The sequence below is a fragment of the Thamnophis sirtalis genome, unplaced genomic scaffold (assembly GCF_051295495.1).
Source record: "Thamnophis sirtalis isolate CommonGarterSnake01/CBP01778 unplaced genomic scaffold, rThaSir2_p1.2 scaffold_5, whole genome shotgun sequence".
In the NCBI taxonomy this organism is placed as follows: Eukaryota; Metazoa; Chordata; class Lepidosauria; order Squamata; family Natricidae; genus Thamnophis; species Thamnophis sirtalis.
In genome coordinates this window covers 11,925,785-11,943,580 of record NW_028261385.1, presented here as the reverse complement: position 1 = coordinate 11,943,580, position 17,796 = coordinate 11,925,785, and the positions used below count along the sequence as shown (strand labels likewise).

Below are 17,796 nucleotides of genomic sequence, written 5' to 3'. Positions count from 1 at the left end.
ATTGAGAATCTCCATAGACCTAGTTATCACTGCTATAATCAGTTCTGTTGGGATTTGATCTGAGCTGGAGAGCTCAGGGCTGTCCTGCCTCTGAAAGGTTAAAGGTCACATGAATATAAACATAATCATCAATCCCAGAATGATGGTCTTTGGGGAGGGCCACAGCATCCATATCAAGGAAAGCTGAATTGCAAATTGAATTTGGAATCAGAAAGCACAACAGAGGCAAACCTGAGTGGTTGTGGCCTCCTTTGCATAACATGCTAAAACATATCGGTAATTGGTTTGAAGTTAACCTACTATATGGATAGTGTGATTTGTAAATTGTTTAATTTAAATTTTCGAACCTGGCCACTAGCTTTGTGGACCCAGTCAATGCCAAATGTGAATTCAAATGCTACCCTGTTTCCCTGAAAATAAAATCTCCCTGGATAATAAGCCCAATCGGGCTTTTGAGCGCATGCGCTAAAATAACCCCTACCCAAAAATATTGCAACACAGCAGCAGCCATGAGGTGACCACGCTCACCACCTCCTGCACCTCAAAAATAATAAGACCCCGAAAATAAAGCCAAGTGCTTATCTCGGGGGTCAAAAGAAAATAAGACCCTGTCTTATTTTTGGGGAAACACGGTACTTCTTTTCTCCAAGCTCCGTCCACTTGGAGCTGGGAAGTCATATATGAACGCTAAGAAAAGAATAATGTGTGTGGAACTGTGGCCTCGTTTTTATGGTTTTTCCTTTGAGTGTTCTGTATGTAAATAAAACTCCAGAAAAAAGAAATTTTCATGGCAATTAGGTTCATGCACCTCCAAAGTCTAGATAAGATATGTAGAGATAATCCATAACTAGGGTCATGTAGGGTAAAATGTTATTAAGTTCAGTGAATCAAAAAAAATAACCAGACCATTGAACTAATTCTGGAAACTTGAATTAGTTTGTGATATGAACACAATTGTTTCATTGAGTCATTGAGGCTGTGGGAGATTTGAAAACCTATTCTGGTGTGCACATCAAGCCCAAGTTAATGTGAAGGCAATGTGTAGCCATGATTAAGCAGAGAAATCACCCTTTTGCTTCCTTCTGAAATGTAGTTGAGAAAAGATCCCTTATATCACAATCCAGTCTTTCCTACCATAAACTAATTTTGGGGAACCTATACGTGGCCTTGAATTTCTAAGAGTTTGTTGCATAAAATAGGTACATGTGGCTTAAACCTCTGGTTGGCTTATGCTTATTGTCCTGGTAATTTATTTTTATTTTTTGTGGTTTTATTTTATAAATAACTCATGGTGGCAAACATATCCAACACACCTCCTTCCTCCTCTCCTTTCCCCCCACATAGCAACCCTGTGAAGTGGGCTGAGAAAGAGAGACTGGCCCAAAATCATCCAGCTGGCTTTCATGGTTAAGGCAAGATTTGAACTTACCATCTCCCCCTTTCTAGTATGATGCCTTAACCACTAGACCAAACTGGTTATTCTCCCTTGGGCCACGAGTTTGACACTCCTGTCCTAAGCCATTTCAGTATAGTTTTTTTTTAATTAAAAAAGGCTCCTGGTTACCTAAAAGTTGCATGCTCTGTGCTCAATCATTTCCTGCCATGCAGGTTTCTTGATTTATTTAGTGTATGGCATATCATACATGGACTAGCAATATACATATATGATGATTTCACCTAAATTAGTAACACAATAAAATATAAATGCAAAAAGATCTGTGTTCAATTATCAATGTCTAGGCCTGTGATGGCGAATCTATGGCACACGTACCCAAAGTAGCACGTGGAGCCATGTTGCCTGGCGTGTGTGGCGGCGCCCGTTCCTCTTTTGGGTTTCTGGCATGCATGCGCGCTTGACAATCAGGTGGCCTTTGTCCGTGCGGCATGCCAGAAACTGGAAGAGCTGGCCTTCTGTTTTCCAGCGTTAACATGTGTGCCAGCCAGCTGATCGTCAACGGTTGGGTTGGCAATATATAAATCATGTAACAATGTTGTACCTGTTTCTTTAAAGCATACTGTAAAATGTGATTGGTTGCTGTTTTCCTCAATCGGCCATAAGAGGGAGCCAGAATGACTGTTAGCTTTCTCTGTTTGTTAGATGCCGGGCTGATCTGATCTGAGTGCCGTGAGCTGATTATATGATACTGGACTATGTTATTTGGATTATCCCTTAACTGAAAGACATTGATGACTGACTGTCTTATCCGTGTATAAATTGGACTGTTTGATGGACTCTGATACCTCTATTTCCACAAAAGTAAAACCCTATTTAAACTGCAGTGTCTCTGTATGCTGGTTTGTATGTTCTCCAACACAACTCTCAAAAACGCTTCGCTGAACATACTTGCTCTTCCAACGGGGAGCTTACCTAACAACACGCGCATATGTGCCAGTAACTGGAAGACTAGCTGGCAGGAGTGCATGAGCCGAGGTGGTGCAGTGATTAAATGCAGCACTGCAGGCTACTTCAGCTGACTGCAGTTCTGCAGTTTGGCTGTTCAAATCTCACCGGCTCAAGGTTGACTCAGCCTTCCATCCTTCCGAGGTGGGTAAAATGAGGACCCGGATTGTTGTTGGGGGCAATATGCTGATTCTGTAAACCGCTTAGAGAGGGCTGAAAGCCCTATGAAGCGGTATATAAGTCTAACTGCTATTGCTATATGTGTGCCGGAAATTGGAAGTTCATTTTCCTGCAGGTGCATGCCATCTGGACAGCTCCTCTTCCGGGTTGTGGCCCCGATGAGTGCACATATGTACTCCCTTTTCGGCACTTGGTGCCGAAAAGGTTCACCATCACAGGTCTAGGCCACTAACCACTGAAGCACAGCATCATTTATATATATATATATATAAAAGAATCAGATATTGGACCAGTATACAGCTGGGTCAAGATTTGTTCTACAGGTTGATGTGGGACCCTGCAGTCACAGCGAGGGGAGGATGCTATACCTTCTTTATACAGGTGCGAATCCTATTCAGGGTTGTCCGTTGCTGATGTAATTTAAAGTTTGGCATCTTTTTTGTGGGGTCATTTATATGTCTTCCTTTGTTCCATATTCCTATGGAGTTCTACAAATTATATGCCAACTCATGTATGTAACATTTTCTGTTCTGTAGAATTTCTTCTGTTTTTCTTAATAGTGGGAAAAATCAAGAATTGTGCTGCTTAGTTTTTTAAATCCTCCTTGATCACTCAATGCTTTTTTCTGGATGGTTAGTGAACTATTCCTAATATAGTCTTGAAAATATGAAACAGTCTTCATAGTCTCATAATCTACAAGGTTACTTTAACAAACATTTTCAATTTTATGTACACTTCTTTCTCTGCTACTTGCTATGTTTATGTTGCTGCCAATTCCTTCTTTCAGAATCTTTCTAGAAATATGTATTTTAAAATTTAAACATGAGGTTTAATATGAATATGTCTCCACTTAGGAGAAGGGGTGACATCTATGCTCTTACATTCTTCTATCATCTGTTCCAAAGAGAGATTATGCAAGGAAAGAATTAGTTTAGTCACTTGACAATTAGTTTAAACAGAACAGGTATCTGATTTTACATGGTTACTTTGCATGTGACATCTATGAGACTAGAATTTGCAATTATGGTTGTGAATTGTCTATAAAAATAACACTGCATCTTAGAAGATTAATGATTTTATCATTTACCTAGAATCCTGATATGCAGGATTATGTATAATGAAATGCCTTACAATCTTGTATTATATCATTAACTTTATTAGATTGATTAAACAAAACAATTTGCAGCTATTTTCACCATGACCTGTAAGACTTCTTTTTCAGCTACGCTACCATAGTGCTACAGGTGCTCTTCAAATTACAATCAGTTATTTAGTGATCGTTCACGTGACCCGTCAAAAGCGCGTTCCACAAAAGCGCGGTCGACGAAATCGCGTATGTGATGTCATCACAACGCGACAAAAAAGATCGAAAAATTGAAATAAAAATTAAATTACAGCAAGCCGATTCACATAAAGGTAAGGGTTAGGTTAAGAGTTAGGGTTAGGGTTAGGTTAAGGGTTAGGGTTAGGGTTAGAGCGTTAGCGTTACGTTTAGCGTTAGGTTAAGGGTTAGCGTTAGGTTTTTCGTTACGTTAAGGGTTAGGGTTAGGTTAAGGGTTAGGTTTAGGGTTAGGTTTAGGGTTAGGTTTGGGGGGGTTAGGGGAAGGTTTTAGCTTTATTTTTACATTTTTTGATCTTTTTCGTCGCGCTGTGATGACGTCACATACGCGCTTTCGTCGACCGCGATTTTGTCGTCTGCGGTTTTGTGGTAGAACCGATCGTTCAATGTTACAGCAGCACTGAAAAAGTGACGGATGACCGTTTTTCATACTTTGTCTGTTGCGGCATCCCCATAATCATGTGATCAAAATTGGGGCACTTGTAACTGGCGTGTCTTTATGAGAGTTGCAGTGTCCCGGGTTCAGTGATCCCCATGTGTTATCTTCTCAGCCGATTTCTAACAAGCAAAAATCAATGACAGAAACCAGATTTGCTTAACGACTGCACGATCCATTTAGCAATGCAGTGATTTGCTTAACTGGCATAAAGATAATAAAATCGTGCATCACTCAGTTAGCAACTGTTTTGTTTAGCATTCTGGGCTCCATTGTGGTCATAAGTCAAGGACTACCAGAACTTTCACGATGGCTGAAAATGAATTGATTCAATCAGTGTAGGAATTAATTTCTACTGTACAAATATGTATAAGTCGCTGGATACCCGTACTTCGTGACAAAACTCTGTGATCGGGCAATGCAGGAGAAGTCCGGTTCAATCCGTTGCCTCAGTGGTGGTCGGTGATTGAAACACATAAGGGAATATCGCTCTCTCGGTCTTAAGTCCGGAAACAGTTCCATGGGTGGAAGGCGTAGACATTTTGGTGAGGTACCGACATTTAGTACTATAAGGAGCCTCAGACTGCTCCTGAGTGAAGGAGTGAAGCATCTGCCAGTTTGAACAGAGGTAACGGAATGTTTGGCAACTGGCAGTTGGAACAGAGTTCTTTTTAAGGGGGGAGGGGGAGGTAGAACTCCTTAGCATCAAAGCGTGTTAATTACTGTATAAGAAAAACTAATAATCTGATGGTCATTTCGAAAAATCCTTTCTTAGCAAGTACCTAGAAGCCAAGAGGAACATATGTGCCAAATTTCAAGTTTGTAGGCTTTATGGTTCTGGAGATTTCGTGATGAGTGGGTGGTATTTGGCTTTTATATACTGTATTTTTCGGAGTACAAGACGCATATTTTTTCCTCAGAAAAGAGGCTGAAAATCTGGGTGCTATCTTATACACTGAATACAGCAACTTACCTACTCTCTCTCTCCCTACCTATCTACTGTATTTCTCTCTCTCTCTCTCTCTCTCTCTCTCTATCTCTTTCTCTATCTATCTACCTACCTACCTACCTACACACACACTCACTCTCCCTACCTACTGTATTTCTCTCTCTATCCCTTTATCTACCTACCTAACTACGCTCTCTCTCTCCCTACCTATCTACTGTATTTCTCTATCTCTTTCTCTCTCTATCCCTCTACCTCCTACCTACTCTCTCTCTCTCCCCCCCTCTCTCTATTTTTCTCTCTCTCTATCCCTTTATCTATCTACCTACCTAACTACTCTCCCTACCTACCTACTGTATTTCTCTCTCTTTCTCTCCCTGTCTATCCCTCTATCTACCTACCTACTTTAAAAAAAAAAAGCCTCTTCAAAACCTTGGTGCGTCTTATACTCCGAAAAATATGGTATATAGATAATAGCAGTCTCCAGTCTTCCCAGCTTGGCAGACCAACAGAGGAATCAGCAACTCAAATTCTCACAAGAGCATAAAGTTTGGGCTCAGTTGCGGTCATAAGTCAAAGGACTAATCCCTTCTATCTCACAAACAAAATTGTGGAGATGCCAGGATGTCTATGGAAATTCTCAATCATTGAAGTCATAGTTGTCTGTGAAAATGTTTCACTTCTCATCCATGAAGCTTCTTCATCTCTTCTGAATTTGGATGAGGAACGAAATGTTTTCAAGGGAAAAAACCGAAGAAAGCTTAGCTGCCTTTTGAAAAAGCACCTTTGGGAGGTATGTCAGGATGCTTTCTACACATTACTCTTTAAACAGCATTTCTTTGAGGGATGTTGTGAGGATGATATTCTTACACTGGGAGTTTCCAATTGTATATGACACAATAGGATAACTGGAAGAAATCTACAGATGAAATTCGAAAAATTAGAATATCGTGTGAAAGTTCATTTATTTCAGTAATGCAACTTAAAAGGTGAAACTAATATATGAGATAGACTCATTACATGCAAAGCAAGATAGTTCTAAGCTGTGATTTGCCATAATTGTGATGATTATGGCTTACAGCTCATGAAAACCCCAAATCCACCATCTCAGAAAATTAGAATATTACATGCAATCAATAAAACAAGGATTGTACATAGAACAATATCAGACCAATGAAAAGTATAAGCATGCATATGTACTCAGTACTTGGTTTGGGCCCCTTTTGTAGCGATTACTGCCTCAATGCGGCGTGGCATGGAAGCTATCAGCCTGTGGCACTGCTGAGGTGTTATGGAAGACCAGAATGCTTCAATAGCGGCCTTCAGCTCTTCTGCATTGTTCGGTCTCATGTCTCTCATCTTTCTCTTGGCAATGCCCCATAGATTCTGTATGGGGTTCAGGTCAGGCGAGTTTGCTGGCCAATCAAGCACAGTAATCCTACAGTCATTGAACCAGGTTTTGGTGCTTTTGGCAGTGTGGGCAGGTGCCAAGTCCTGCTGGAAAATGTAGTCACCTTCCCCATAAAGCTCGTTTGCGGAAGGAAGCATGAAGTGCTCCAAAATCTGGTTGACGGCTGCGTTGACCCTGGACTTAATGAAGCACAATGGACCAATACCAGCAGATGACATGGCTCCCCAAATCAACACAGACTGTGGAAACTTCACACTGGACTTCAAGCATCTTGCAATGTGTGCCTCTCCATTCTTCCTCCATACTCTGGGTCCTTGGTTTCCAAATGAGATGCAAAAGTTGCTCTCATCAGAAAAGAGGACTTTGGACCACTGAGCAACAGACCAGGTCTGTTTTTCTTTAGCCCAGGTAAGACGCTTCTGACATGGTTTGTTGTTCAGGAGTGGCTTGACAAGAGGAATATGACATTTGAAGCCCATGTCCAGGATGTGCCTGTGTGTGGTGGCTCTTGATGCACTGACTCCAGCCTCAGTCCACTCCTTGTGAAAGTCCCCAACACTTTTGAATGGCCTTTTCCTGACAATCCTCTCCAGGCTGCGGTCATCCCTGCTGCTTGTGCACCTTTTTCTTCCACACTTTTCCCTTCCACATAACTTTCTATTAATGTGCTTTGATACAGCACTTTGGGAACATCCAACTTCTTTTGCAATTACCTTTTGAGGCTTTCCCTCCTGATGGAGGATGTCAATGATGGTTTTCTGCACAACTGTCAGGTCAGCAGTCTTTCCCATGAGTATGATTCCTACTGAACCAGACTGACAAACCATTTAAAGGCCCAGGAACCCTTTGCAGGTGTTATGGCTTAATTAGCTGATTAGAGTGGGACACTTTGAGCCTAGAATATTGCACCTTTTCACAATATTCTAATTTTCTGAGATTGTGGATTTGGGGTTTTCATGAGCTGTAAACCATAATCCTCACAATTATGACAAATCACGGCTTGAACTATCTTGCTTTGCATGTCATGAGTCTATCTCATATATTAGCTTCACCTTTTAAGTTGCATTACTGAAATAAATGGTATTTTTGCACAATATTCTAATTTTTCGAGTTTCACCTGTAGTGCAGTATGTTCTGACCTAGGCTTCCTTAAAAAGCATGAAGCAAAGTCCGGGTCCCAGCAAAACCTCTTTTATTTGCACGGCTGTGAATTCCTTTCATTCACAGTCAGCAAGGCTTGGCAAACAGTCTTTCAGAGGAATATTTATGAACAAGAACCTTATCTTGCTTGGCAAGCTGCCAGATAACTAGTTTCCAAATGCAGGGCAAAGCAACACTTGGTACTGAGTCTCTTAGAGTCACAAACAGACTTTCCACTTTTGAAACGACTGAAGGAACGAATTGTTTCCTGCAAAAGGCCACTCCCCATTCACTCCTCTTTTGTTTCCTATGGGAGGGGCCAATCACCTCCAAGGTGTGGCTTTACTCCTAAGTCGACCCTGCTTTCTTAGTTGTTCGTGTCTGCTGGCAGCTCTGCGCCGTGGCACGACAAAACCGCGCTCGACTAAAGCGCGCCCGATTAAACCGCGTCGCTGACGTCATCAACAGGGCGACAACAGCGAGTGCGGAGAAAGAAGGGCGCTTTAAATAGCGCTTTGAAAGCAAGCCGATTCAAGTTAAGGTAAGGGTTAGGTTTAGGGTTAGGTTTAGGGTTAGGTTAAGGGTTAGGGTTAGGGTTAGGTTAAAGGTTAGGATTAGGTTAAGGGTTAGGTTTAGGGTTAGGTTAAGGGTTAGGTTTAGGGTTAGGTTTAGGATTAGGTTTAGGGAGGTTAGGTTTAGGTTTAGGGGTTAATTTTAGGTTTAGCGTTTACAGTGTGCTTTTTTCTCCGCGCTGTTGTCGCGCTGTGATGACGTCAGCTACGCGGTTTCGTCGAGCGCCCTTTAGTTGAATGTGGTTTTGTGGTGGAACCGCTCTGCGCATGCGCACACTGGGAACAGGCTCCAGTTGTTCTTCTGCCTCACTGCTTGTCTAGCTCCCTCTCTGCCTCCGACGCAGAGCCCTCGTCTGAACTTTCCTCAGCCCCCAGGACTGGCCCACGTTCCTCCCTAACCTCCTCACTCTCCGATTCTGCTGCCAGCTCCGCAGGCTGCTGGGGGCCACAACACAGTAGCTGAAATCTAAGAATGATGAAGCCAGTGGCAAAATTGGGGCACATTGATAAGGGTAGTGCATACAAGCTTTGCATTATATAATGTTGTTTACAGTTTATAAACATTTGTCAGTTCATTATTAGAAAGAATGCCTGTTGCATAATGTGATAATCTGCTCGCTGTGTTGATTAGTTCTCTTCTGCTGGATCCTTGATGCAAGACGTTACACATTACCTTTGAGCCATGAGAATTGGCTTAATGTCGTTTTTTTGTTCCCCTATATCTTTTGAATAAGATATTTACGAAGTACGTGCAGTTTGAGAATGCTTTTCAATGTTTCCTTTAATAGCAATTAAAGGAGGCTTATATATGCAGTGCTAAAACATCTATCTTTTTTTTAGCATAGCAGAGTCTGGACCAAGAAATAGAAGCGTTCTCATTTCTAATGCTTCTCTTATTACCAAGTCAATGCATAGTATACATTTATTGTAGGGAAAGGAAACTATTTACCCTATTTTTCAGAGTATAAGACACACCTTTCCCCCTCCTAAAAGAGCGTGGAAATATTGGTGCATTTTATACACCGAATGCAGCTATTTTTGGCCTCCTGGAGCCCCACCCCCACATCCCATTTTGGCAAAAAAACGGAGGCGTTTTTGCCTTCCCCCACCCTCCAGAAGCACTCCGCAGGCTTCAGCAGGGCTGGGGGAAAGGCAAAAATGCCCCCATTTTTATAGAAAATGGACTGTTTTCCACAAAAAGCCTGAAGCCTGCAGAACAGTAGTTCTCAACCTTCCTAATGCCATGACCTTTTAATACAGTTCCTCATATTGTGGTGGTCTCCAACCATGGAATTATTTTTGTTGCTCCTCTATAACTGTAATTTTGCTAGTGTTATGAATCGTAATGTAAATGTCTGATATGCAGGATGTATTTTTATTGTTGTAAATTGAACATAATTAAAGCATAGTGATTAATCACAAAAACAATATGTAATTATATATTGTGAAATATTTCTTAATATATCTATATATTAAGAGAATATATATCTTTCTTTCTCTTTCTCTCTCTCTCTCTCTCTCTGTGGCTCTTTGTCTCCCCCCTCTCTCTGTCTCTCTCCTCCCTCCCCCTCTCTATCACTCTGTGTGTTTGTCTGTCTGTCTCTCACTCTCTCTGTGTCTCTGTCTGTCTGTGTGTCTCTCTGTCTCTCCCCTCCCTCCCCCATCTCTGCCACTCTGTGTGTGTGTGTGTGCCTGTCTCTCTCTCTCATGCACATAGACACACATACTGTGGTCACCTTTAATCCCAAGTTAAAAATACCTGGCAGCGGCATTTTTCCCTGGGGGAAAGTCTCTGAGGTTGTAATTTACCGGGTGTGCGCACACCACGCGCCTATGTTTTCAACAACATGGAGCCACGGTGAGGCTCTGCACGGCTGGTGATGACTCCGGGTTCCACCACAAATGCGTGAACGACAAAAGCGCGGCTGACTAAACCGTGGTGACAAAACTGCGCCGACAAAACCGCGCAGACGAATGAGCGCTGAAGCGCGCCGACAACAGCGCACCGACAGAAGCGTGCTGTAACCTAACCCTAAACCTAACCCTAAACCTTACCTTAACTTAAATCGCGCTTCTGTCAGCGCGCTGTTGTCAGCGCGCTTTTGACATCGCGGTTTTAGCGCCGCGGTTTTGTCGGCGCGCTTTTGACATTCGCGCTTTTGTCGGGTCACGATGACTCCGGAGCCCATCCGGGAAGACAAGCAACACGAGGGGGACCCCTCCCCCCACGTATGGGCTCCGGACCCCACACATCTTTCACAGCCGTTTCGTTTCCGATTGGGGGGATCCATGCAGAGGATTTCTCCTCCCCCCAATTGGAAACGAAGCTGTGCCCTCCCCCTGCCCAGCCTGCCCAATGAAGCGGCGGGGGCAGCGTGTTGCTGGGCGATGGGAAGGGTGAAGGAGGGTGTGGCGCTGCCGCCCTTGCCTTTGGGGCTCTTCTTGCGGGACATGCTGCCTGGCGCTGCTTCAGGGCGCCCCGGCCGCCAGCTCCTCTACACGCAGCCCGGCTCCTAGCACCGCTGGCATCCCATCCGATGCCCGTCCTTGGCAGCATGGATGGGTTCTGGACCCCACACATCTTTCACAGCGGCCTCACTTCCAATTGGGGGATTCATGCAGAGGATTTCTTTCCCCCCAATTGGAAATGAGGTGGCTGTGAAAGACAGGGCGGCACTTTGTCAGAGTGAGAACACTTTCCCGCCATTACAAAGTCTCCGAGGCTGTAACTGTACGGGTTGTGCGCGCGCACCTATGTTTTCTATGGCGTGGAGCTGTGGCGACGCTCTGCGTGGCTGGCGATGACTCTGGAGCCCATCCGTGGAGGGTTTTGAGGAACGCGAGGTGGAGTTCCGATGGTCTTAGTGACCCCTGTGAAAAGGTTGTTCGATCCCCAAAGAGGTTGCGACCCACAAGTTGAGAACTGCTGCTCTAGAGGCTGGGGAGGAGAAAAACCTCTTTTTCTTACTTACCTCTTCGAAATCTTGGTGCATCTTATACACCGGTGCGTCTTATAGTCCGAACAATAGGGTAATTCATTTTAAAACATATCTTCTTGTTACGCACATCTTTTCTCTACCCTTCAATTCCATTTAAGGTGAAGCCTTAAATATATAATAATTTAATTATACGCCAATAACTTACACATACAAATGTGTATTTTCAAATTATTAAAGCAGCCATGTCTTTCTCTCATGACTGTTTTAAGACATCTCTTTTTCACTGTCTTCACATGTAAAAGTATTTCACTCTGTATGTATCAGATTACCTCTTTCCATTTAGTTCAATGCCCATAGTATTTTAGCTAAAGAGGAAATTAATGATGAAAAAGATTCATAGTATTTTAGCTAAAGAGGAAATTAATGATGAAAAAGATAATCCCAAGTTATTCCAGGAACAGTAGATGGCTGGTAAAGCCATATCCCAAAACGGGATGGATGTGTTCTTTCTTTCTTTCTTTCTTTCTTTCTTTCTTTCTTTCTTTCTTTCTTTCTTTCTTTCTTTCTTTCTTTCTTTCTTTCTTTCTTTCTTTCTTTCTTTCTTTCTTTCTTTCTTTCTTTCTTTCTTTCTTTCTTTCTTTCTTTCTTTCCTTCCTTCCTTCCTTCCTTCCTTCTTTCCTTCTTTCCTTCTTTCTTTCCTTTCTTTCTCTCTCTCTCTCTCTCTCTCTCTCTCTCCCCCCCCCTCTCTCTTTCTTTGTTGTGACATTGACACAAAATTAGGCTGCTTGTTGCCAAGCTTTTCCTAATATCTTAAAACTTTTCATTTGTTCAAGCACACTCTTCCTTGGAACGAATTCTACGGTAGATACTACTTGAAGGTGTGTTAACTTCACATCCCTGGGGGATTCTGGGAGTTGAGGTCCACACATCTTCAAGTTGCCAAGGTTGTGAAACTCTGCACCTTGACAAACTACGGCTTCTGCTTCAGTTCACAACATAAACCCCGTTATAGTTTAACTCACAGTATGTGTACATAGCATATTACTTTCCTTGCTGCCCTAAAGGTTGTCAACGAAACCATGGAAATCACGTAAGAACACACACACACCCTCCGGAGTCCTTGTTCCCTCAAGTGATTGAAACACGGTGATCTACAGGCATAAATTCCCCATTTGCTGCACATAAATTTTTAGAGACTAAAAATTGGATAAATTCTCCCACCCCTCTATTCATTCTGGCAGAAATGACTTCCACAGACACAGCAGCTGGTTGCCAAGGATACCCCACTTGCATTTCTGTGGCTTCCCAGCCAAAATATGCCAGTTGACATCTTGTTGTTGAAACAACATGTTTTCTATTCCGAATTTTTAAAAAAAGAAAACATTCCAAAGGAAGAAAATTGAATCACGACAGGAAGTGTATGATTGATTCAGGCTGGCATTTTTTTATTTAAGGATACATTAGCTTGTTCAGAAGAGCCGAGGTGGCGCAGTGGTTAGAGCGCTGTATTGCAGCCACTTCAGCTGACTGTGATCTGCAGTTTGGCTGTTCAAATCTCACCGGCTCAGGGTTGACTCAGCCTTCCGTCCTTCCGAGGTGGGTAAAATGAGGACCCAGACTGTGGGGGCGATATGCTGATTTTGTAAACCGCTTAGAGAGGGCTGAAAGCCCTATGAAGCAGTATATAAGTCTAACTGCTATTGCTATTCAGGAATACAATTCTATAACTCTCAGTTATGGAATCAGTATAATATATATAATTATATAGAGTCAATATATCTAAGAAGTTATATAAAGGTTCAAGTACGGATTAGGCGAAACTTGGCTCAAAAACTCACTGTGGGAGAGATAGAATAGAATAACAGAGTTGGAAGGGACCTTGGAGGTCTTCTAGTCCAACACCCTATCTAGGCAGGAAACCCTATGCCGTTTCAGACAAATGGCTATCCAACATCTTCTTAAAGACTTCCAGTGTTGGGGCATTCACAACTTCTGGAGGCAAGTTGTTCCACTGATTAATTGTTCTATCAGGAAATTCCTGCTCAGTTCTAAGTTGCTTATCTCCTTGATTAATTTCCATCCATTGCTGGGGAGGATCTTGGAGTCCTAGTTGATGATCACTTAAATATCAGCCAGCAGTGTGCGGCAACAGTCAATAAAGCTAGTACAATCCTTTGTTGTGTGACAGAGACAGAATTAAGAGCACATGAATTATTAGTACCATTTTATCAAGCCTTAGTGAGGCCACACATGGAATACTGCATCCAGTTTTGGCCGCCACATTACGAAAAAGATGTTGAGACTTTGGAAGAAGTGTAAAAAAAGCAACTAAGATGATCAAAGGCATGGAGACTGAAACATGCGGGTTTGGCTAATTAGAAAAAAGAAGGACTAGGGATGGCATAATAGCAGGATTCTAGTATTTGAGAGGTTGCCACAAAGAAGAGGGGGGGTCATCTTGTTTACCAAAGCACCTGTAGGCAGGACAAGAAACAATGGGTGAAAACTCATCAAGGAGGGAAGCAACCTGGAATTAAGGAGAAATTTCCTGACAGTGAGGACAATTAACCAGTGGAACAGAAGTTGCCTTCAGAAGTTGTAGATGCTTCATGACTGGAAGTTTTTAAGAAGAAACTGGACAGAATACCTGTCCGAAATGGTATATCGCAAGGGTGTCAAACTCGCGGCCTGCTGGCCAGATGCGTCCCATGCTGGCTCCGCCTCCACCCAGTTTAGCGAAGGGAAAACGTCCTGATACGTCACGTGTTAGGTGCTGCTTCATTTAATAATCAGGAAAGAAACCACTCAACTCCATTTGTTGAAATTAAGCGTACTTTTACTAATTACAAACGAATAGTAGCGAAGCAAAGCTGAGTCTGGTTAATTGGGCGCAAAAGCAAAGAATATCATGTATAGGTCAATCCCCTCCCCTTGGCACCCCAGTCCATAGTCCAATTATAATTCACCCAACTGTCAGGTGGGAGATATCTTCAAAAAACATCATCAGGGTGGAATGCTGGACAGTTAACCTTGGCGGGAAACTCCCTTCCTCCACATGCGCAATGAGATGGTCAGGACAGCTTCTAGAATATTCCTCCAGCACACAATGATTCCCCTCCCAAATACCATGCCCCCCTCCCCGTTTCAATGGCAGCCGAAGCAGCAGCAAGGCAGAGGCTGACATCACGTGATGATGCCGAGATGACGCGAGTTTGACACCCCTGGTATAAGGTCTCCTGCTTGAGCAGGAGGCTGCACTAGAAGACCTCCAAGATCCTTTCCAGCTCTATTCTGATTGCTAAGTATAGCAAAGTGACTATAGGTAGTCACTTAACAACCTTGTTACTAACTAATAATTGCAGTGATCCATTTAACTGTGGCAAGAAAGGTCATAAATGGGCAGAACACACTTAACAAATGCCTTGCATAACAATAGAAATTTTGGGCTCAATTGTGGCCGTAAATTGAAGACTACCAGTACTTAGCTCTTTAACTCAGCCATAATCCAGTGTTAAATTATCTGTAAAAATAATATTTGCAGAACTGAAAGATGGTATTCAAGATATTTAAATATGTTGATCGTGTGGCCGATATAATATATCTAAGAAGCAGCAGAACTTCCTACATCTGTGTGATATTGCAATAATCACATATAACATTAAGCTGCTGTTGCTGATAAACCTTGGCCTCTTAAAACATTTTATTAAAAAAAGAGAAAAAATGTCTAGATCACTAATATACATCCCTTACATAGTTATAGTTACATCATATATATATGGCGTCTTTTCCCATGTAAGATTGAGATTGTCTTGGCAACGTTTCGGCGAGGTCTCATACAATATTTGTGTATGTGTATTGAGAGAGAAAGAGAGAGTTATACCTATGAACATTTTGCTTTATCTTACAATAAGAATTAATGGAAACTTGTATCCAAAATAGTATATGACAGTATTTCTCAACCTTGGGCACTTGAGATATGGACTTCAACTCCCAGAATTTTCCAGCCAGCAAGGGAACTCCACACCTCTTCAAGTGGTCAAGAAATACTGGTATATGGCATCTAGAACACTAAATGCATAAAACTCCTAGAAAACAGGTTTTAGATGCAGTGCTCTTTGTAAATTTAGCCTCCAATTCTTGGCATATAATTTGGATTCACTTTGTAATGTATATTAAATTTACAGTTCTTGCTATACATTTTAAACTACCGGTTTTTTTGAAGCTTTTTTTTTGCCTGAAGTTGTATTTCTTGATATCATGAAGCAAAGAGGAGACTTAAAAGATGCTGGATGTCAATAACTAACACATTTCAATCACAAAACCTTTTTTTTTTAGAAACGTAGAATCACTTTATTGTAAAAAAAAAATTCACCCTGCATTCCAGAGATTGGCAACTTATTGCTCACAAACCAATTTTGCAACGTGGCTTAGCAAACAAGATTGAGGCTGTAAAATTCAGATTTGAGGGTTGAATTCTAAAAGCAGTGTTTCTTAATCTTGGCTCCTTTAAGGTGTGTGAACTTCAACTCCCAGAATTTCCCCCGGAAGTGTGAAAAATAGATATGTCACTTTTTTTCAGCCTAACTTTGAACCGTCACTAAGCAAATGGTTGTAAATCAAGGACTACCTGTATGCTGATTTCATTTGTAGCTCTCCTGTGAATATATCCAAGCTTTGGAAATACTACTTGTAGCACTGCAGCCTCAGCTGATACAACTTCCTTGTGCAAAAGAGAGACGTGGTAGATATGTTATTTAAATTAGCTTCTAGAATTCTTTGATATATCATGACAAAAGGTCGCTGACACTTTCATAACAGTGCCTGATGGTAATGTTTGCATTAGCATTATTTGCGACAGGATGCATTAGAGCAGTATTTCTCAACCTTGGCAACTTGAAGATGTCCGGACTTCAACTCCCAGAATTCCCCAGCCAGCATTCGCTGGCTGGGGAATTCTGGGAGTTGAAGTCCGGACATCTTCAAGTTGCCAAGGTTGAGAAACACTGCATTAGAGTGTCAAAGAAAAGTTACCGTATTTTTCGGAGTATAAGACGCACCTTTCCCCCCCTAAAAGAGGGTGAAAATTTGGGTGCATCTTATACACTGAATGTAGCCGCACCCACACACCGGCCCCCAACTCTTGGCCTCTGCCTCCCAGCAATTTACCTCTTTACAGCAAAGGAGGGCTTGCAGAGGCTTCAATAAGCTATGGCAATCCCTGCAACTTGTAACAGCTGATGATCGGGAGAAATCGAAACCGAAACTAGCTCTTTGCTCCACACAGCAAATTGCTGGGAGGCAGATTTTTTTTTCTTGTGCTAATCAGGCTGTTTGCTGCAAGGAGGTAAGTCAGCAACTCCAAATGCCTATAGAATGTTCAAATTATTAGACTTATTTTTAAAGACTGCTTTATTATTATTTTAGACAACTTAACAAAATGAAGAAGCTTTTTAAAATAAATGCTTGATCTGAAGAGGCCCCGTGCTATTGTTTTAAAAAGTGCTGTTCTTTTAAATAGCAGAGAATAACTATACTTCCAGGAAGCACATCACTTTTATTATTTATTTATTTATTTTATTTTATTTATTTGTCTTGTATGCCGCCCACTCCCGAAGGACTCCGGGCGGCTCACAATAGACAAGGGAAGGGGGAAGACTAGACAAAGACAACACTTTAAAAACAAAACCGCAACATTCACAATTTCCGCGGGGCTGGATGTTTCACAGGCCCCCCGGCCTGCTGGAGCAGCCAGGACTTGGTGGCTTTGCGGAAAGCCGGGAGGGTCGTAAGGGTCCGGAGCTAGACAGGGAGATCATTCCAAAGGGCTGGAGCTGCAACAGAGAAGGCTCTCCCCCGGGGGGTCGCCAGCCGACATTGGCTGGCGGATGGAATCCAGAGGAGACCTAACCTGTGAGATCTGATCGGTCTATGGGAGGTAATTGGCAGGAGGCGGTCTCTCAGGTACCCAGGTCCGATGTCACAGCATCTGTACAAGTATAGCCTGAAATATAACACTACAGTGTATATTGTCTGTGCTGTTTGTTGCAAGGGGGCAAATTGCTGAGAGGCAAAGACAGATACTATTCCCTTGTTTTCCTCCCCAAAATCTAGGTGTGTATTATACTTCGGAGCGTCTTATACACCGAACAATACGGTACCCATTAACCATTTAGCAATTCTGGATGGGTTGTGAGGATGACTTTCTTTACAATGCATTACAATGAGGACATCCATATCTTGACTGACATAATTAACAATAAAAGCTTGATCTTTGTGCTTGATTCACTTCATAATAGTTGTTGTCGGTTTCTCTTCTACAGGAAGGCTGAAATTCACCAAGCAAGACAATCAATCTGAAATTCAGAAGGTAAGAAGGATTTGTGTGTGTGGGGTGGGGTGGGGTGGGGGTGGTTATATAAAAAGTTTTACGAT

The 17,796-nt window shown here is 42.3% G+C and overlaps 1 protein-coding gene across 2 annotated transcripts in view; it reads left to right on the top strand.

Annotated features, from left to right (window-relative positions):
* DYM (dymeclin) overlaps positions 1–17,796 on the top strand; it is a 273,814-nt gene that overhangs the window by 1,675 nt on the left and 254,343 nt on the right. For both annotated transcript variants that reach the window (XM_087715316.1, XM_087715317.1), the window contains exon 2: positions 17,685–17,731. The gene's annotated coding sequence lies outside the window, so the exon portion shown is untranslated. The remainder of the gene's footprint in view (positions 1–17,684; positions 17,732–17,796) is intronic.